The following is a 21,811-nucleotide window of genomic DNA, read 5'->3' on the forward strand; positions in this document are numbered from 1 at the left end:
GGACAGACATAACCTCAATGTAAAATACCTATAACCCCATGCCATGCAATTAAATATTTCTGGACCACTGCTCCCAAAGAATGGGGTGGGGGGGGGGAATTATGTATGAAACATGTATTGATATTTATACAGTATTTATAAGTACTTAAAATTTTTTGGCCTCCCTTTGGGGAAGGGAATCTAATTTTCTGATTAATTAGTATAAGACAATTCATTTCCCTAAGGTATAGAAATCAATAGAATTTACAGATATTTGATAACAATTTAATGATCACTCTCTTCAAAATGTCTGTATATGTGACACAGAGAAAACAACAATTAGATGTAAAATATGTAAAACAAAGCTCTTATTTTATTTGCATTTCAGAGCAAGAACATTGACAATGCAGTATTACTTTGCTGATATTATAGCACAAGAAAGAAATTTAGTCACACCTCTGATAAAAGAGATCATCTTGGAATTCTATACTTGTATAATTGGGGAAGTCTAATACACAGAAGTAAAAACATTTCCCACAGTGGTGCTAATTACTGTACAGTATCCATAACCTTTAGAGCACTGAGCTTAATTCAAACAGAAATAGCAGATGGTGTTTCAGGAAAACAAGCATTTATATATTTTTTTCCCCTTTTCATATGCAGCTATTAGAGAAAGGCATGTTGGAAGTTTATTGAGATCCAATTCTATTTTGTTTTCTATTCTGCATTCTATATATTTTATTCTAATAACAATGAAATTAAATTAATTTTAACTTAAGAAAGAATATTATACTCATCAAATATCATGTAGAAAACGTATTTTATTTATCTTGGCAAAAGTTCCACTCATTTGATAAGATAAAAGAATAAGCTTTTCAAATGTATACTGTATTTCAGATCATGATTTATTATTTTGTGCTCTATATTTGCTTTTGGAAGTGGACCACTTTGGGAGAATTCAGATTAGAGCAAATGGAAATACTGGCTAGAACTTGAAACAAGTGACATCTTCTGACATCAATTTGTACCATTTTCTATAAACAAACAAAGCCTGGATAAATCTACAACAATAATTGAAAGACTTGCAGGCAGAAACGCCCAGAGAGGCTCTCTCAAGGGGATGACATCATGATTTATAACAATCTTGTTAAACTTCAAATATATTCCTCCTGAGTGTAGTTTTGCACATCTGTCTTTACATCTACTCTTTGGCTTCCATTTTTATTTCTCTATTTCTATGAATATTCACTTATTCCAACCAAAACAACTGGAAATCAATTTATTAGCGACTGAATTAAACAGCCCAACCCCTAAAGTTTTCGAAAAAGACTGAAGTCAAATTTTATTGTGTAATATATGGAACCCAATATATAGCAGACCACGGTAGGATGACCTACACTATGTGAGCGTTATTTGTATTAGCTGCTACTGCTATGCTTACCATCCAGAGAGATTCCCCATCCTCCCAATAAAACAGCTGGATTCATGTGAATCATCAATACCCTCAGGTATAAACTGTGTCAACTCTTTGCCCTAATTTTGCTAGTATATAGCCAGTATTAGAGGAGATGTTCTAATTTGATTTACTTTAACATGGTCAATTTAAAAAAAAAAAAAAAATCGATCAGTGATAGTTGTTCTTTACAGCCCAAACCCCAAAACTGATGATACCTCTCTGAATTGATTTAGATTTGGTCCTGCTTGAAAATGACCTGTCTAGATTCCCCCCTGCCTTGTTATTCTAAGTCTCTGCTAAAACCAACACATACGCTATGGTCTGACCATCAGGACTGCATTATAAGTGAGCTGATATCTTTCATGGTCATTTGGACAGATTCTAAAGCAGTCTTGAATTAAATAGTCTTTATTCCGTTAATGTCATGTTACACAGAATTTCCAGTCTGTAACATAAGACCTAATGCAAATATACCAAGATCTCACTTTAGCTGGGACCACCCTCCTTGATATTATTCTTAGAATCTCACAAATAACCTCAGGAATTGGTTCATTCCTCATATCAGAATATATGAGGCCAGAATTTGGCTCATGTGATTAGACTGAAGGCAAAATTTTCACTAAACCATGAACTCTATTTGGCAGTGGAAATGACATTTTTTTCAAAATGAGTCCCATCATGAAAGCCCTTGGTCCACTCACTCCACATCAGTATAAATCCTTGCTGAATCTAGAGATTTATGTTTTCAGTTTGGCCTTCCTTTTCATTACTGGAGAGCTTTAATTTCTTTTCATTACTTAGGGTTCTCTCATTTTCTTTCCTCACTTTCAATGCTCTGCATATTTTACACACCTGTATTTGTCTTTGATAATAGAAAAAAAACCTCATCACTTTCAATGCTCACTCGACATATCTTCATTATCTTGGGAATATCTTCACCAAAATATATTAAAATGTCACTAGAGAAAAATGAATGCATATAGAATATATGAATATTGCTGGGCTAGATCTGTATCTCTATCTCATTAGTCAGCATGCAGCCTCTTGGCTGAATGCCTACATTTCAAGCCCAGCAAAAAACAAACAACAAATAGATTTGAGAACATCAGGCACAAATAGAAAGAGTCCCTTTTCTGTGTTATTGTTCTACCAGTTATTTATCCATTTACGTCTTTTCCTTAGTCTTTTTTTTTTTGCTTCACAGTCAGGCAAATTCCATTTGTTCCTTTTTTCTACAAATATTTATTGTGTACCTTCTATGTGCCAGGAGCTGCTATAGACACTGGGAACAAAGAATGAATAAAACCAGTAAAGTTCCTGGTCTCATAAAGATTACATTTTAGTGGAAGATGAGAGTCAGTAAACAAATAAATACACAGATAAATAAAACAAATAAATACATGTGCTCTGGGGACAGAGGGTATGCTATTTTATCTAGGGATACTTGAGTAGAGACTTAAAGGAAAATAAAGAAGCAGGTCACATGAGTATCTGAGAAAAGAGTGTCCCTGGCAGAAAATGGAATGTGCAATAAAATCCTTCATAATATGAACTGATCAAGACTGGCTTGGAGATGTCAACTCCCAAGTAATGAACAGGTCAGAATTACAAATTGTTTAAAATATCATATACTATTTTATTTTCTTAGATATTTTGCAAAATTCCTCCAAAGATATTGTTCATGTAACCTTTACACATAGTTTCTAAATTCTTACAAGTTGGTATTACAAAATTGATGACTCTACACTTCCTCGCTTTAAGGTTGTTTTACATCTTTGAATCAATGGTGGGTGAGGTTTTATTGTACTGTGTAGTTGTTTGGTTACTTGCTAAGAAAATTTTCTGCAAGTTTCCAGACTGTGGGTGTATAGAGAGCACAAGCAGTATAACCAGATGTCCTCTTTCTCATTTAAGAGCTTAGATTTCAAGTGACACTTGCATATTTTTCATATAGACTGCTGCATTTCATAGTAGAAAGAATGTTCTCTGCAACGAGATACCGTGATCTTTGAAAATGAATGTAAATCCCTATCCTCACAGGCAGTCTCCAAAGGCAATCAGAAAAATGCCTCTAGATGTTTGAACATAAACAGTGAAAGCAAGAGGAAAAGAGTCCTTACCAAATGGAGTAGAATACCAAATGAATGGAGTGCCAGCTATTTTATTCTTGCAGACGAACAAAATGTCTCCTTTTTATTCCTTTTCTTTAGTGTCTGTAACCATCAAATGATTTAATTAATACTTGGCATTTAGACAATAAACATTATACCCCTATCTTCTTTGATCGTAAGACCAGCAGGGAGATAAGCAAAAAAGTAAATATTTCTAGAGGTTCACAAATACCTGAATTCAAACTAATAGCGAGTGCAAGTGAGAGATAACACTTTCATCACTGGATTTAAGCTGCTTTTTAACCTGATAAAGTCTCAACCTCAACATTGATTTTTCTCTAAAATAAATAACTTATCTGGAGGAACAGCAGATGAATTTACATCCCGCAGAAATAATTTAGGATGCTGATTCTCTAAGGTTTGTTGTAAGACTAATAAATATTGACCAAGAACAACAAGAAAATTCCCATCCAAAATAATGTGAGCAGTTTAAAACTTTATTTTTTGTATTTTGCCTTTATTCTCAGTACTTCCTGTAAAGAGCTTAGTAATCACTCTTTGTCATTTATCTTCTCAATATTTACATGTATAAAATAGTGAAGGGAAAATAATCATTTCTAATGACTAAAACAAAGAGGGTTTAGATAAAATTTTAAGGACCTAAGTGGATTATTGGAGCAATTAGACAGCTAATCCCTGCAAAAATTCACAAATGTGGTTGAGGTAAACATTGTTTTGTTAGACTTTGTGCCTATAGATTTCAGATAATCACCTTGATTTTCTCTTTACTCTTCATGAAGACACACGGGCTAAGTAATTTGTGTAACATATATTATCTATATGCTGCTTTCAGTAGCATCATCTGTTTAATCAACATTTATGGTTAGTTGACTTTTCTTAATTAAAAAAGGAAGATTAACTTAGCCATTAATTTACGATCTAAAAGTATAAGCTTCCACCTTGCCAAACAAATAACTAGCACTTGCAAATGACTGTGTGATTCCACTTGACTGATTTTTAGTGACAACATGGCGTAGTGACCTTAAGAGGGATAACATGGTACAAATGTAGTGTAAATATGTATCAGATAATGTTAAGTGAAAAAAGTAGACTACACTATTACATCTCCACTATAATTAAAACTGTTAAAAGTAAGACAAGAAATGAATGGAAACAGGGAGAAAACATAATGGGTTAGTTCATTGCCATCATCAAAAATTTGGGTTCAACTAGATTTAGATTCAACTGAAATTTAATGAATCCCTACTATGTATCAAACACTATGCCAAGTTCTTTCATTCTCCTTTATCTCATTATCTTTCATCAATCTTGTAGGAATGGTTTATTATTATCCTCATTTTACCCAAGAAAAAAATAAATTTCAAAGAAAAGACTAGATTATATAACTTTGTGAGAAACCAGAGTAAGCCAGGGTCTCTGTTGTCTTTCATGTATTTCTTACAACACATAGTGGCTTAAAAATAAATAAATATAACTTGAAAGCCTAATCAGTTCAACTATCCAGTGGTTTAAAAAATACACAATCTATGCTATATGTAATACACTAGGCCTCACTGTCGTTAGGCATGAGGCTTTCAGGAATTACGTCTTGCATTATAGAGTAGGACAGTCACGGAAGTCCACGTGGATAAAGCTGCAGTGGACTGTGGAAAGAGATCCAGAATATACCTCTGTGAAGAACCTTTATTCTGAACTCCTCTTATCTGTCTAAAGGCAGAGCCTCCCCAATGAATTCAGCTATCATAAATCCCTTTTCCAGGGGATTTTTGTGGCCATGAATAAGGTGGGAAAAGACCACTTGCACCTGCATAAACAAACATTATCACAAACTTTCTTATCTCCTGTTTTTTCCTCTAAGAACTCATTTATTTTTTCTAAAGAAACCTATCTTTTTCTGAGAACGCTTTTCTCACCCCTCCCTTTCCACTTTTAAGTTAGATATATAAGCCCTTAATCTTAGCTGTTTAATGAGCCACTTCATTTGTGCACTCCCATGTCCAAACAAATAAACTTTTTTTTTCTCTTGCTAATCTGTCTTTTTTGTCGGCTTAATTTGCAGTACCCCAGTCCCTTAATATAAGTGGGTAGAGGAAAAAGGTTTCCTCCCCAAGAGTTTGATGATGAGAATAGGGTGGTTGGAACTTATCAATCACTCTGGAGGCTGCCATATTGAGATATTTTACTATAAAGAAGCATATGCCTCTATAAATTATGAAACTGTGTATTCATAAACTTGCCAATATACTAAAGAATGCTGGTTTGTAGCAGACAGTTCACATTGCCTGCATGTTCTTTTTCTCTGGAAATTGAGGCTACTAAGTGTTAAGAATTGTAAACAGGACTTCCCTGATGTTGCAGTGGTTAAGAATCTGCCTGCCAATGCAGGAGACATGGGTTCGATCCCTGGTCCAGTAAGATCCCACATGCCATGGAGCAACTAAGCCCGCGCCCCTCAACTACTGAGCCTGTTCTCTAGAGCCCACGAGCCACAACTACCGAGTCCACATGCTGCAACTACTGAAGCCCACACACCTGGAGCCCATGCTCCACAAAAAGAGAAGCCACCACAATGAGAAGCCCATGCACCGCAACGAAGAGTAACCCCTGCTCACCATAACTAGAGAAAGTCTGCGTGCAGCAACAAAGACCAAATGCAGCCCCCCCCCAAAAAAAAAAAAAGAATTGTAAACAGTATGTGTGGATAAAACTAAGACTAATAAGATAGAAGAAAAATACCCTATGCAAAGTATTTAAAGAATGTAGAATGTTTTTATTAAGGAAAAAAAGGAGAGTAATCTTGCCCTGAAGTAATTTTTTAGAGGTTTTCAACACATTGTTCCAAAACAAGAAAGAGGAAAATAAAGGACAAAAGCCTGATGGAAATAGAAAGTTATAAAGAGTTGGCAGAAAAGAAACAGGAGAAAGAAGAGGGCAAGAGATAATAGCTTATGTGGTTAAACTAGCTAAGATTGAATGGATTTGTTACAAGGAGCTTTATTATGAATAACCAGTGTAAAACTAGAGTTTGGTTTCCTTTATCTGTTAAAATGACAAAGTTTTCTTGGATCACTTCTCTGCTCTTAATAACAGATTATAAAAGGTTTTTCTTTACCTTTTGAGTCTTTCACCTAGGAACAAAGATTCTGTGTCTTATCAGAATAATTTCTTGTGCTTTATGTTGTCTTTATCGTGTCCTGAAAATTAAGAGAACCAAAACTAAGTTCTCTAAATGTTAAAAGAGCTAATTTGTTTATTTGTTTTAATAATCATATAATCTCCTATATTTACTTTCAAAAAAAAAGTTTTTATTGGGTAAAAGTCACATAATATAAAACATACTATTTTAACCATATTTAACCATACAGTTCAGTGGCACTAAGTACATTCACATTATTGTGCAACTCTCACCATCATCCATCTCCCCAATTTTTCACCTTCCTAAACTGAAACTCTGTTCCCTTTAAACACTAACTTCCCATTCCCCCTATATTTACTTTTAAAATCTTTTATTATCACTTTGGTTGAATAGTATTGTTTCATATTGATCTGTGATCCTGTTTAATCAAGTGTTCAAACTTTTTGACATTTTTGATAACTTCTCCAAATCAAATTCTAAATAAAGTCTTATTGACCTTGAACTGACCTTGAGATTTCCCAGAAGGTCCCTGGAAAATTTCAAAGAATTTCTTTTCTTACCTTGTAAAAAGAGAGATGGCAAACTAATTAGGTTTATTTGATAAGCTAAATTGCATGGAAAGCATTGTCAAATAAGTAGAGATACTTACTTTCCTAGGTTATATTTGTATGTGTATATGTTATTAATGTAAGTATGTCTGAAATTATGTAAAGTTTTTAGAAATTTGACAATGTTCTTGCTATCCATAATATGTCTTGGTATAATTTTATCAGTCATAATGCCAGTTATTTTTAAAAGTTGTATGTGACAAAGTCATCTAAATTTCCTTTTCAATTGCCTTATAATAAACCCTCATCAGATCTTTAACCACAGTCATTTAAGACTTTAGTGATTCATACATAGTTACTGTTTTACTCTGATTCTTTTCTGAAAGTTCTTACAATCGGCTACTGGCCAAAGTGCTTCATCTTCATCAAAAAGGACTGTCTCAGAGACTCATGAAAAGGACTATGGCAGGTACTCTGAAGTACAAGCTTCTAATGGCATTGCTTAAATAACTTTAAGATCATATACTGGAATGACTAAGGATTTCCACAACGAATGGAAAAGCTAATGAGTTCATAAAACCACTAACCCAAGATCAAACAGAATAAGAATTAATTATGTGGAGCTGAAAGAACTAATGAAGAAGGATTATGGTTTCTTTTTTGACTTTTTCTCAGAGTATTACTGGTTTTTTAGTGTTCTGTTTTCTTGATATAAAGAACCTCTTTCTTTTAAGCTATTTATACACAATAATTGAATAGATGATACCCTGTAAGTAAAAATGAAGCATTTATCTTTTTCTTGTTACCTGATCCCTCCAGAATGCAGAAACTCTGGCAATATAGTTATTTGTGTAAGTTCAATAAGAATATTTTCTCCTTATAACAGGACATAATTGAAAACATTAGTTTTACTAAAGCTTTCACTGGAATGTCATATTTGAGAATGATGTGCATAGCATCAGTTATAACCATACAGTTTTAAGAAACTAGGTTGACTTTATAAAGCCAATGTTTACAAAGCCCTCTTTAAAAAAACTGGTGTTGTATCTGATTTATAGGATTCCAAGCCTTACAAATAAGTAAGGATAGTAACTTCCTGACCAGCTCAGGAAATGTAGACTATTTGGGGAACCTCAAGAAGAGACAAATTCACCCAAATCTACAGATACTGCAAATAAAGTCCGATGGCAAGTTCTTGGCTTGACTTCCCGAATACAAGAGGCTTTAAAAAGTTCCAGCAAAGCAAACTTCAAAAGGTCTATATAGTCAATTTCCATCCTTGCCACATTTATGTAAATGACCAGGCCAAATTTAATGAAACTAGACTTATTTTGTAAGCAAGAGTAATTTTACTTTGCCTATTTTTGATCAAAATTGGGGTGACTGTAGAGAAAAAAGTTATGTTTCATTGAAAATCTGTAACGCATCCTTGTGGGTTATCAGATTCTAGTCCTATTCATTGTCTTTGAGCTGTTTTTGCGTGTTTCTAAACTGCATCCTGCAATCTTGTATATTTTTTCAGCAATTAATCTTTCTAGTTTTACTCCTACCCTCCTGACTTAGCATCACTGAGGACTAAAATTGCCCTTTTCCCAAAGAGCTGCAAGCTGAAGCTAGATGAATTAACACAAAAATTCATCACCATAACTGCGGATCACTCATAAATTTTACTAGAAACCTGCATCTTCCATACTCTGCTCCAGGAAATAACCATGACTGTGACACTGCCACTACCATCCTTACTATACCATCTAAAGACTCTTTGAATGGAAAAACAAACAAAACAACACCCCCGGGTTTGCAGTCTATTCTAGTCATTAATCTTTATTTTTCTTTTGTTTCCATAGAAATATCCCTCATTAAGTGCCTAATTGCTTACACCATATAAAGGCCTAACTTTTGTGGGTGCCCCACCCCTACTTGTACCACTGCCTCCTGAAATAAGATACAACTGTATAATTTTACTGGCCTATTCCCAGGACTAGAATACTGATTCAATGAGATATGGGGTAATCAGAAAACTCAGCTTATTTATGAAACTTATGGGAAGTTTCAGACAGGGAAATTAAGGGATACAGAACATAACAATGTGTATAATTTTTTTTTCTGCACTTCCCTTATCTGTCTAAAGAGATTTCTCCCCAAAGAATTCAACTATCATAAATACCTTCTCTGGGGGTGGTGGTGGAGAATTTTATGGCTATGAAGAAGACAGAAAAAGACCACTCACACTGGCATAAACAAACATCACAAACTTTCTTATCTCCCATTTGTTTTCCTAAGAACCCATTTATCTTTCCTAAAGAAACCCAGTTGTCCGTCCTGTAGAAGTTTTTTCTCCTTCTCGCTTTCCCCTTTTAAATTAGAAATATAAGCCATTTACCTAAGTGAATAGAGGATAAGACCCCCTCAACCCCTGCCACAGTGATTAAAGATTTAGTTCTGCAAAAAGAATGGGCTCAGAAGATTTAAAGGTAGTAAATAAATGAGAATGCCCACTGAAAGGGGACAAAGGGACAAAAGAAGAGAAGAGAAATGTAGAAAAGCTGAAAAGTCAATAGAAACAAAGCACTCTTTGGTTGATATTAAAACAAGCCTATAAACTAACCATTACATAAATAAATATGGCAAAGTAGGGCTCAGTAAACTAAAATCAATTCTTTATCTTACATAGACCATTGGAAAGTAAACATTGGGCTGAGAAGAATTTATGTTAGCCCAAACACTATTTAGAAAATAGGATTCTCATCTATTAAATACATTTAATTAATTTGTATTTAATTCCTTTCAAAAGAGTGGAATGAAAAAATTCATAAATGCTCCTTATTGTTCTAATATGATCAGAATGAAATTCCACATGCAAACTAGAACTTTCTAATTTCATGCTCAAACTAAATCTCAGATGAAGATGACCATGACCTCTTGGAAAGAATTATAAACCTGGAATAAGAAACCTTGGTCCTCATCTTCACAGTACATGTCTATATTTTGTCTATATTTTCTAAGGCTCTTTGCCACTATGAATGGCTTTCTAGAACCAGCCCAATGAAGCTGACATGTTAGACATCCAAAGCTAATAAGTCAAAATCCCTAAAGAAAAGGCAATTATTTTGGCCTAGAGGCCACAAAATATGGGCATTCCATACAATCCTCCCCCACTACCACATCTCCACGTACACAAATCACACTAGGTGTGTCATTTCCTGAGGTTGGAAGACAGGTCAACTTATCCTCAGGCCAAGAAGTATAGCTGGATGGTGTAATCTGAAAAACTTCCTAGGTATTTTCCTCCAAAAGTTTATCCCCACACTTGTTTTACAGCCTCACTGTTAAACCTCTCTTTAGGATCAAAGATCTCTCTTCAGACTAAATGACGGTGTAAATGTGAAAACATCTATCCCAGTGCTAGCCACATAGCACAGCCTCAATTAAATGCTTACTGGAAAAACAATGAGCTATACCTCCGAATAAATGCCTTAAACAGTTACAGACAGAGTCACCATTTTATGGCCACTTCATAACCAATATTGACTGTACAATTCTCTTCCCCTCTTCTTTAGGCGTGTGGAGAAGTGCAAGCTCTGTCACCATTCTTTCTACTTATCCTGCTCCATTGCCTCATAACACTTGCTCCATTGATAATCCTGTATTTATCTTGTATTTTCAATCGCTTGTTTTACACTGGCTTTTTCTCTCAGGCCATAATTATGGTCAAGCCTCTCACATACTAAAATGATCCACATTTGGCCCTGTTTGATCTTTTAATGAGTAGCCTATCTTCATCCTTCAGGTCAAAGTGTTCTTTAAGGAAGTCTGTATGCAGAATCCTCTTTCTCTGATCAAGTCTCTATTCAAACATTTTAATCTGGAGTCTCCCTTACAACTAAAATGTGGCAAAAATGGCTACCACAAACTTCTTAGCTGCTAATTTCAGGAGCTTCTGTTCAAAAGCCATATTATTTTATTTCTTTTCAAAATTTTTTTTAATGACACCCACCTTCCTGAAACCCACTTAGCTTCAATCACACACAATACTCCCGGTTTTCTTTTCTTTCTGATCTTTCTTTTCCAATTGGCTTTTCTGGCTTTGTTTTCTCCTTTCACCCCTCAAATATTGATGTTACTCATGGTTCTTTGCTCGACTCTACCTTCTGTTCTCAGTCTGCACTCTTTCCTTGGTGATCTCAACCATCTTTACAGTTTCAATTTCACCTATGTTCCCAAACATCGCTCTCCAACACTAGCTACTCTCCTGACTTCCTGTAAAATATTTATAACTGCTTCTCGACAGGAGTTTCATAGAAACTTCAAACTCAACATGTTCAGTGTGGACCATTTATCCAAATATTCTCATCTGCCAGGAATTTAAATTATGTCCATTACCAAACAACTCTCAAGGTTTGTCCATTCCAAGTCATAAATATGTCTTGAATACATCTCTTCCCCTCACTCTCCACCATTCTCCCTTAGCTCTTGTCTTGGACAATTATGATGCCCTAAAATTCATTTTTTTTGGTTCCCCAATTCATTCTCCTCCCTATGCCTCTCTGTCACCCACAAGAAAAAATCCAAAATCCTTAGCTTAGCAAACTCATTCAGACTTCTTCTAGTCTCTTGCCATTGCCCCACCATTCATGTATTCATTCAGTCAAGAAATATTTATTATAATTACTTAATATTTATTCTTTTAAATATAATGATGAATAAGGCATAGTCAATGAACCTGTAAAATTTACAACCAAGTAGAGAGGAAAGACAAATTTTTTTAAAGTGGTAGAAACTATGTCTTTGGGGTATATATTCTATACAGAAGGAGCATGAGAGAAGGAGTATGTAATTTTTCTGAGTGATATATATTAGGAAAAGATTCATAGGCAAAATTATGCTATACCTGAATCTTGAAAGAGCAAAATGGTGAAGGAGGGAGAGTTTAAGAAAGCCCTGTGCTCTAGAGAAACCAAATTACTTGAAGTTTCCTGTATTTTCCCTGGGCTTTCATACATGTAACTATACATACTGCTCCAATGTCTTCTCTCTTGGACACCTAATACAATTTTTCTGAGCCATCTAAAATGTCACTTATCATGTGAACCCTTTTATGACCCTGCCATAGACTAAATCCTTTTCTTCTCCCTGATCCATAGCTTGCCCATACCTCTAACTGCATTGTGGTTGTTTGTTCCCTGTTTAGTTATTTGTAGCTAGGAATTACATGGTTTTCATCTTTGCATCTTGATTTCTGGTAGATAACAATCACAGTTTCTATCATTATCTGTTGAATGCCCATAATTTACAGTGTTGATGTACATAATCTCTAATTTTCACAAAACCCCTTAAGTGTAGACATTATTATTATGTTTATAAGTGACAAAACTAAGAGTCAGAGAGGCCATATTTGCCCAACTGGATACAGTTGGTAAGTAGTTAAGCTGAGATTAAAACTTAGATGTCAATCTGTCTCCAAAGCCTATATCCTTATAAATGAACTACAGTATCATCCTAGTGGGTCCTGAAGAAATGTGGAAGGGATAAATGGATGAATTAATAAATGAATCATTGAATTTATGATTTTCTGGAGTTGAAATGATAAAAAATTAGGGCAAGCCCCATACTCATTAGCTCCCTTTCTTATATGAGTCACTGTCTGAACACACAAAATTTCATCTGCAGTCTTGCTGCATGTATCCTAATCATCTGTCCTGATCTGCTTGTATCTTGAACATAACTACCCCATTAAAAAAATTGGCTTTTTTCATGAGCACTTCCACATCATAAAATTCTACCTGAAAGTAATTACATAATGGTGGCTAAGCGCAAGATATTATCTGCAGATTAAAAAGTCTTTTTGTCCACATAGGAAAACAACCTAATAAATAAAATGTGGTTATTGTTATAATTAAATAAGCTTTAGAAATATATTCTCACTCATTTCAGATAATTTACATATCTGTTATAATTCCTTCAGATGCAATTATACAATAAGTAATGTGTAATATAAAAATACCCAAATAGGAATAAAGCTTGTTTTGGTGTTATTTGGTGTTTACCTTGTCTGGCAAACCTAGAAATCAAAAACTTGAGAATGGGGGCTTCCCTGGTGGTGCAGTGGTTGAGAATCCGCCTGCCAATGCAGGGGACACGGGTTCGAGCCCTGGTCTGGGAAGATCCCACATGCCGCGGAGCAACTGGGCCCGTGAGCCACAACTACTGAGCCTGCACATCTGGAGCCTGTGCTCCGCAACAAGAGAGGCTGCGATAGTGAGAGGCCCGCGCACCGCGATGAAGAGTGGCCCCCACTTGCTGCAACTAGAGAAAGCCCTCGCACAGAAACAAAGACCCAACACAGCCAAAAATAAATAAATTAATAAATTAATTAAAAAACAAAAAAAAAAAAACAAAAACTTGAGAATGATACATAATTATCTTTCTGTTTTGTGCATTTTGTACGTATCTTTCATAAGCAAGTTCTGTAATTTGTAACCTCATAAAGAAAAATTGAGACTATCTGAACCCACTAAATAGCTACTTTAAGCATACTCATACCCCATTAATGCAAAATGAGGTTCCAGTGGCTTCTGTATTACTCAGTATACACTAAGCTATGCTGTAGTAACACATAAACCTCTAAATCCAAGGATATGGTAGGTCACATGTCTCCAATTATGTCCATATCCTGATCCCCAAAACCTGTGAATGTTGCCTTACATGCAAAAGGGGTTTTGCAGATTAAGTTAAAAATTTTGAGATGTGGAAATTACACAGGATTATCTGGATGGACCCAATGTATTCACAAGGATCCTTACAACAAATGAAGGCAGGGGGCTCAGATTCAAAGAAGGAAATGTGAAGATGGAAGCAGAGAAAAGACAGAGAGAGGAAAAAAAGAGAGAGACAGAGACAGAGACAGATTTGAAGATGCTATGTTGATAGATTTGAGGATGAAGGAAGGGACCACAAGGCAAGGAGTGTAGGTGCCCACTAGAATCTCGAAAAGGCAAGGACACAGTTTCTCCCCAAAAGCCTCTGGTAGGAATGCAGCCTCAACAAAACTCTGATTTTAGGACTTCTGACTTCCAGCCGTGTAAGATAATAAATTTGCATTACTTTAAGACACTTAGCTTAAAGTAATTTGTTATAGCAGCAACAGGAAAGTAAGACAAAGGGTCTTAACATTTAAAAAAGTTGTCACTTTAGGCATGATACATGTCCATCACTGGACAGTGCAGGGGCTTTCCTTTATGTATTATACCTAGTCAAGGACCCACGTTGGCAGAGACTCCACCAATTGAAAATCATCAGTTACCCCAGCAAGGGGGAAGAGAGTGTGTGGTGATTTCAGACCCATTCTTCTATATTTTGGTCTAGAAAGTAACACATGGCACTTCTGTTTATGATCCTTTGGCCAGAAAAATCATATGACCCTGCCTAACTGAAAAGTTGCTGGGAAGTATTACCTTCCATGAGCCTGGAGGGAAAAACTGGACATTGGTGGGCACTAGTAACGTCTGCCTCCACCATACCTGAGGGAGTTGATGAAAACCTTTGTCAAGATAGGTGAAAAGAAATCTTTCTGACCTGGCCTGCTCTAGATTCTACTCTTTCATAGATCAGAGTCTGCTCTTCTGTGCCAGTTTGTGTTGGGATGACCAGCTCCTTGTATTGTCAGAACTTATATTGTTAATTACAGAGAATTCTCAATTATCTGAAATCATTCACATCTAGATGTCATGTAAAAAATCTTTATTAACTCTCTCTGTAACTGTAGCTATTGCAAAGCTATGCACAATTGAGAATCTGAGAAATTTATTTCTCCGTATTGTGTGAAATACCAGCTGCAAGTGCAAATCATGCTGGGTTTGGCATCTCCTTATTTTTCAGTCAGTGTTGTTTTCTGTATCTTTATTTGACCCACACTGGAGCAGACCAAAAAAATATAACCCACTCTTTCTTTTTGTAGAAGAGAACAGCTCACGGGTAGACTGAATTCTGAAAACAGAATCCCAATGTACTATTGGACACCCCAAATTTTCACTAATGCTGCTAGAGTACTCTAGAACTCTGTGCTTAACCACTTCATGTAAATTTCATGTATATTACAATGTTCTCACTAGGTTGTGATGTTAAATATATGTGATTAAATGTCATAGATAAGAAAAACCAAGTGATATATATATATATATACATATAGAGAGAAATTATATATATACACATATATATATGAAAGGGAGACAACAGTAACACAGTAACAGCTGGACCACTCTAACTATGATAGGTATTCTTCTAAGAAGCTCCTCCTGTATAATTTCACACCCTGTATGAACTCCTCCCTTTGAGTGTGGGCTGGACCTAGTGACTTGCTTCTCATGAACAGAATATAGCAAAAGTGATGGGATGTCATCTAAGTGACTAGGTTACAAAAGATTGACTTTCCTCTCACTTGCAGATTCTCTCTCTGGCTGGCTTTGATGAAGCAAACTCCCATGTTGAAGAGGTGCATTTGACAAGGAACTGAGGCTGGCCTCTGGCCAAAAGTGTGGAAGCAAAGCCCTCTGTCTGAGGGTCTGCAAGGGATTGAATTCTGCCAGCAACCATATGAATGAGCTTGGAAGTTGATCCTCACTCAACTGGGCCTCAAGATTAGACCACAGCCCCAGAGGAAACCATGATGTATAGCCTGTGAGATATGCTGAGCAGAGGACCCAGTTAAGTTGCTCATAGATTCCTCACCCACAGAAACTATGAGATACTAAATGTCTGTTATTTTAAGCCATTGAGTTTTGGATAATTTATTGTACGGTAGTAGATAACTAAACCCTAGGCTTTTGTTTGTTTCATCTTTTTTATTGGAAGAACTAAATAATTTGTAACTAGGAAAAGTGAAATGATTTTGGTGATATTAATATGGTCTCTTCTGAATTTTGGTGACAGAAATGCATAGTTCATTAAACTTTTAGGCATATCTCTTCTTCCCCAAACTATTTTTTTTTAATGTATTTTTCCTTTAAATCCTTTGAACCTTGTCACAGACATAAAAAATAACCTAAGCTCATAGAGAGGAAGACTAGAGAAATCAACTTATTTTAGAACATAAATATAGATTTATTGTGGCCAACTAATGATACTATAATATTGGCCAAAAAGTGCACACTCAATAAATTAATGAAAATCAAAGTGAATTAATTCCAGTGCCATATGTTTGGAAAACGTGGTCCTTAAAAGCAAGTCAACATCAGAAGAAAGAAAAACTCATTTAAGGACTATTAATCATCTCCTATCTCCAAGGCCAGAAAGAAAAAAATAATTGACATAATTAATAATCTACTAGATCAAGATTAAAAAAATAAGACATGCTTAATAAAAGGAAATCATATTAAATATCAAACTATTAAAAGAGAATACCATTCTGAATATACACTTCTCAATCCAGATGCATTGCCATAGGAAAGGTGTAATTCAGTAAAAAACTCTATATTTTAGATCCAAAAGCTTGAGTTATAATTGAAAAGAACCTTCTGGACCCATATGATGTTACCCTTATATATATTCCACAGTAACATTTCCTCCAGTTCCAAAGTTTAGGATTTTATTTCCAATAGTGTTTGAGAGGTCAAGAGTTAAAATAATGTTGTTGTTATACATGAAAGACAAGAATTTGAATTGCAACTTGAAATCAATTGGAAACTAGTCCAGTATCTAGAGGACAGTTGTAATGTGCTTCACAGGGCTAACTCCTTAAGAATCAAATGCAACTACAAATTCAGCACACTAAATGAAGCTTTTCAATTGCACAAGAGAATGAATTTGCATGAATGACAATTTCTGCAATGCAATATATAGCTTAGCCTTGACAAAAATCTTTAACCTTAAAGTTAATACTAATCAAAACAATTCCAAGCAACATTGTTTATTGTGCTGTTATTTGGAATTATCTGGTAAGATTTTACCAGTTTGTCAATAATTAGGTGTTTAGGTTTTTACTAGTTTGTTTATAATTAGATGTTTAAGTTTTACATAAATGAGAACTAGAACTCTCAACTCTAAAATCTGGGGAGGTTAGTAGCTTCGTAAAGTTGGAGAAAATGTAAATCCCCAGGCTCAGTTTTCTCACGTCTGAAATGGAAGTCTGGAGCAAATGATTCTATATCAATCTGCTATTGCTGCTAAACAAACCATCCCAAACTTAGTGGCTGAAGACATCAGGCACTTATTCCTTTCTTTCATCCAGTGGGTTGGCTGATCTCAGTTAGGCTCACTCATACATCTGCTGTCAGATGACTGATTGGTTATAATTAGCTTATCTTGATGGCATCACTGGGAAAACTCAGCTCTTCTCCATTGGTCCTTCACTGGCCTTCTCGTGTGTCTTTCCTGCAGACTAGTCAGGGCATGTTCTCACAGCAGTGGCAGGAATCCACAAAGGGAAGCAGAAATGCAGAAGGGTTGTTTCAAGCTTCTACTTGCATCAAGTCAGCTATAAGCCCATTGGCCAAAGCAAGTCACAGAGCCAAGTTAGGACCAAGATGGGAGTTTCTACCAAAGGGCATGGAACAATTGTCCATGGAAAATTGGAGCCATTAATAGAATCAATGTATCATACTCTCTAAGGTTCTTTTTCAGCATAAAATTGATTGATTATAGGGTTGGGGGTTTTTGTGGTTTTTTAAGAGGTCTCCAGCACAAAATACTGGGAAATATACTGAGCGTGAAGAGGGAATATAGAAGAAAGAGAACCAAGTACCTCCTCTTTGACAATAAGACTCTGTGTAATTAGATATGAATAGCCTATACCTGAAAAAAGTTAGACATATTTAAATTAAAAGTTAGTGCCATACAACTGACTGATCTACCTTTCATTCATTTTCCTCTTAATATTTTTCTATCAAAGTTTTTCAAAACAATATAATAACCAGGCAAGAAAAATTCAAAGGATAGCCAAGTTCAGTGAATGAATGATTACATACATTAACTTTCACTTCTCATTCCCATTCACAGAAGAAAAAGAAATTTTAAAAAGGGGAAAGTGATAGACTATTTTTTAAAAGAAAGAATATTAGGGGTTTTATTTTTGCACATTTACTTTAACGCTTATCAGAGCCTCAAAATAAAAAGGCATCTTTTCCTTGGGATAGTTGTCCTGACAGATATTGAGGAGTAATTTGTACCAAGTAAGTGGCACTGCGATGTCATTCCTAGGAACTCTTTTATAAACTACAACTAGATAAAAATAGTCTTCCCTTATTGACCTCTTTTAGGACCAGAGAGGGAATCTATTAAATTTCAGGCTCAAATTATGCCCATAGACAGTCTTAAAATCCAAGGTTATAAGTCATAATCTTGGCCACTGGTTAAATCATCCAGTAATAAAAATGCATTTCTTCCCTGTTTTGAAGGATAACCCTGAGAACTAAGGTATGGTAGAGGACAAAGCTATGCAAGCACATATAAATCACAGTTATGTTTTAGTCATAGTCGTGATATCTCTGCTTCCAACCCCTCTCTCTTCTTTTCCTCTCAGGTAGATCCCAAGACTCTCAACAAACACATTTACAGTGATGTTTATACTTTACCCATACAAATGATATAAGGCGATAGTCAACTCTATAATCCTAATTTTCTAAGAATTCCTTAATTGGGTTAAAAGCTGTGACCAATTTTACTGATGCATAAAGAGTTTACTGAATCAACCATTATGCCAAGATGAGAAATCTGATAGTTTGGCTTCCAGAGCATTTATCTTACTAGTATCCTGGTGTATAGGGTGGGGGGATTGGGAGGAAGGGAATGATCAATCTATAGTGGACATTTGCATGTTCACAATTTCTTAAAGGTTCATATTTTATCTAGGCAAATCATTTGAATTTTATATTCTACTTTATAACGTGGCACTATTGGGTTAGCATAAAAGTGTTTGAAATTTTTTGACAGTTAAATTACTTCTTTTATTCCAAATCCCCATGTAAATTGGCACAATAGAAAGAAGTTGTAGGCTCATCCCGTGGTTTCAGTAAGCCATGTCCCAGTTTGGGAAACATGACACTAAGTCGGTCTGTTCTGTATTATCTGTATTTCCCTGACAATCGAAGTTTCATTTTCTAAAGTTAAAACAAAATCCTAACATAGTTTTGTATATTGGATATTGAACCTGGAATTACTGACTTCAAAATCCTTATAGATATCTTGCTTGATTCCTCTGTCAGGACCCAATTCTTATTTGAAAAAGTATATGAGGTCAGTTTCTGTTTATCTTGAGATTTCACTTGGATAACACAAAATGCCACAATTTTGCCTTCCAATTCCCTGTCTGGTGAATTGTTATATGCTGTCAGTAAAGTTCTTGAGCCTACATCTATGAAATGGGCCCAAAAAAGAAGGTAAAGAACAGGTAAAACTTTATGCAGATCAAACAGGATGGGAAGATGATTTGGAGTTATGTTCCAAAATCGGTCAGAATCTGCCGATTAGTTCTGGACGCCTTTCACACACTCTCAAATTCCTGCGAAAACATAGCACTCTTTTAAAATGTCATATTACATGGCCATTCATTAACTTTTATACTACTATTCAAGCCCATCATTTCAGAAAGTCCTTCCCAAATGTTTCAGGGTGAAACCAGGTTTCTCTAACTGCCATTTAAATCATCAAACCAGAATATACTTCTTTGCTCTTAATTTAATTTTAATTTACATCTGGTGGAAAGCCTGTCATCCAAATCTCCCTACCCTGCCAGGAAGTTTTCAAAAATAGAATATTAATTTGGGATGGGGGAGCTGGTGCAGAGCCAGCAGTGGGCAACCCAGGCAGCAGGGATCACATTTTAAAGGTCTTGAGAAAGAACAGTGGTGAGAAGGGAAGTAGAAAGGAGAATAAACTAAAAAGAAGAAAAACATGTTTTGTTTAGACTTTGTTCCTTATTTATGAAACTAAAGACTAAAATGTATTTTCAGTTTAGCACTTAATTTAAAGGAGAAAGCTAAAAGAAGCCCCTGCTGGCCACTCCAGTTTCTACCCTATTGGCTCCAAAAAAAAAAGAAAGAGAGAAAGGGAGAAAGAAAGACCTCTTTCTTTACCTATATTTAAGGCATCATTTAATCTACTATCATTATTTTTGATGTATTGTATTTCCCTTTAATTGAAATAAATACACTCATACCAACATAAATTCCTAACAGCAGTTTGGTAACTTGTCTTTCCTTGATCATAAAAAAACAATTGGTCTTACATATTTTGGCTTTAAATTGCATTTAAAACTATATCACTTGCAGATTTCTTTTTGTTCTTTATACTGTATCAGAGCATAAAAGTTTGTGTTAATTATCTCAAACTCATGGAGGTCTTTAAAATAAAATGATAATAAATCAGAGTTTTATTCAAAATTACTTATTATAACTGTCTTTTGTCTTGTTCTAGAAAATTAAGGTACTATGCATAGCAAAAGTCCCCAGGCTGTATTTGTTTCATGCTGTAACCTGAATCTATGATGAAGTCACCGCATAGACTTATTCTTTAGAAAACAGAACTCCTTAGGGCAGCATGACCCAAGTTGCACAGGAATGTAAATTAAAATGATTGAGTATTTCTCTCTTTCCATAAAACAAATATTTTACTACATTGCATACTATAATAACCTTTCTCACATCCAACAAAGAAATATTAACGTCTATCATACATAATTAAATACTCAAAGCCTATTTGTAAAGCAAAAGCAGCAGTAGAAATGACATTTAGTTACATTTTCAAAAGAAAAGTGTGATCAATGAAACAGAAGTATTCGCATGGAGAGCTTGTGTCCTATGACAGTGACAGTTATATCAGAACAAACTACATATAACATTTATCTTCATTTTGTTCCAGTATCGGCTGAGTGCATTGTTTGGGCATGTGTGAAAAGTGCAGAGAGATTGACAGCTTCTTTGGTACTGACTTGGCCTTTGTCTAGGCTTTCTCTTACTTGACTGACCCCTTCCTCATTTCTGCTGTCATTGACTTTGAGGAAGTACATGGCTGGGCCATTTTACATCCTCTCTGTTAGACCAGGGATAAGTCAGCTACCCACAGCCCAGTTCATGAGTCAATTTTAAGAACGTTACTATTCTACATAATACTCTTGACTTCTCAGAGTTGGTGGTGTGAGCATAAAGGTTGCCAGGACACGGTGAAGTTTTCCTGAGACAGAGGCCAGTAAACAACTTTATGACAGTCCTTCTAGACTGTTTTGCCTAATACCTACAAGTTGGTCATGAGACCGTCAGGGGATTGGAAATGTATTGCTTGACTGGGTTTTCAGATAGATAAAAAGAGGGTAAGCAACTGTGTCATCCAGAAGGTTCCAAAGTCCCGGGGTCATTCAGGGGCAAGTAGAGCAGCTTCCCTTCCTAAGTCCAGGAGCTCTCCCACCAACCAAAGCCCAGTAGGGGGCAGTTTCACTAAGCTAAACCTAAAAGCCCATAGCCTGCTCAGCTAAAAGCCAAATGAAAAGGCAAAGTTGCCCAAGAGTCATGAGACAGTTGGAAAATCCCTGCGGCTGGCACACACTGTAACAGAATCTGCACATTAAATCAGG

The 21,811-nt window shown here is 35.5% G+C and overlaps 1 protein-coding gene across 2 annotated transcripts in view; it reads right to left on the minus strand.

Annotated features, from left to right (window-relative positions):
• Positions 1–21,811, minus strand: part of NRIP1 (nuclear receptor interacting protein 1) — a 258,524-nt gene that overhangs the window by 69,272 nt on the left and 167,441 nt on the right. Inside the window, exon 5 of one of the 2 annotated variants that reach the window (XR_005019643.1) lies at positions 3,556–3,648. The exons of the other annotated variant lie outside the window; for it this stretch is intronic. The gene's annotated coding sequence lies outside the window, so the exon portion shown is untranslated. The remainder of the gene's footprint in view (positions 1–3,555; positions 3,649–21,811) is intronic. 2 annotated transcript variants of the gene reach the window in all.

This window comes from Balaenoptera musculus, chromosome 4 (genome assembly GCF_009873245.2).
Source record: "Balaenoptera musculus isolate JJ_BM4_2016_0621 chromosome 4, mBalMus1.pri.v3, whole genome shotgun sequence".
NCBI lineage: Eukaryota > Metazoa > Chordata > Mammalia > Artiodactyla > Balaenopteridae > Balaenoptera > Balaenoptera musculus.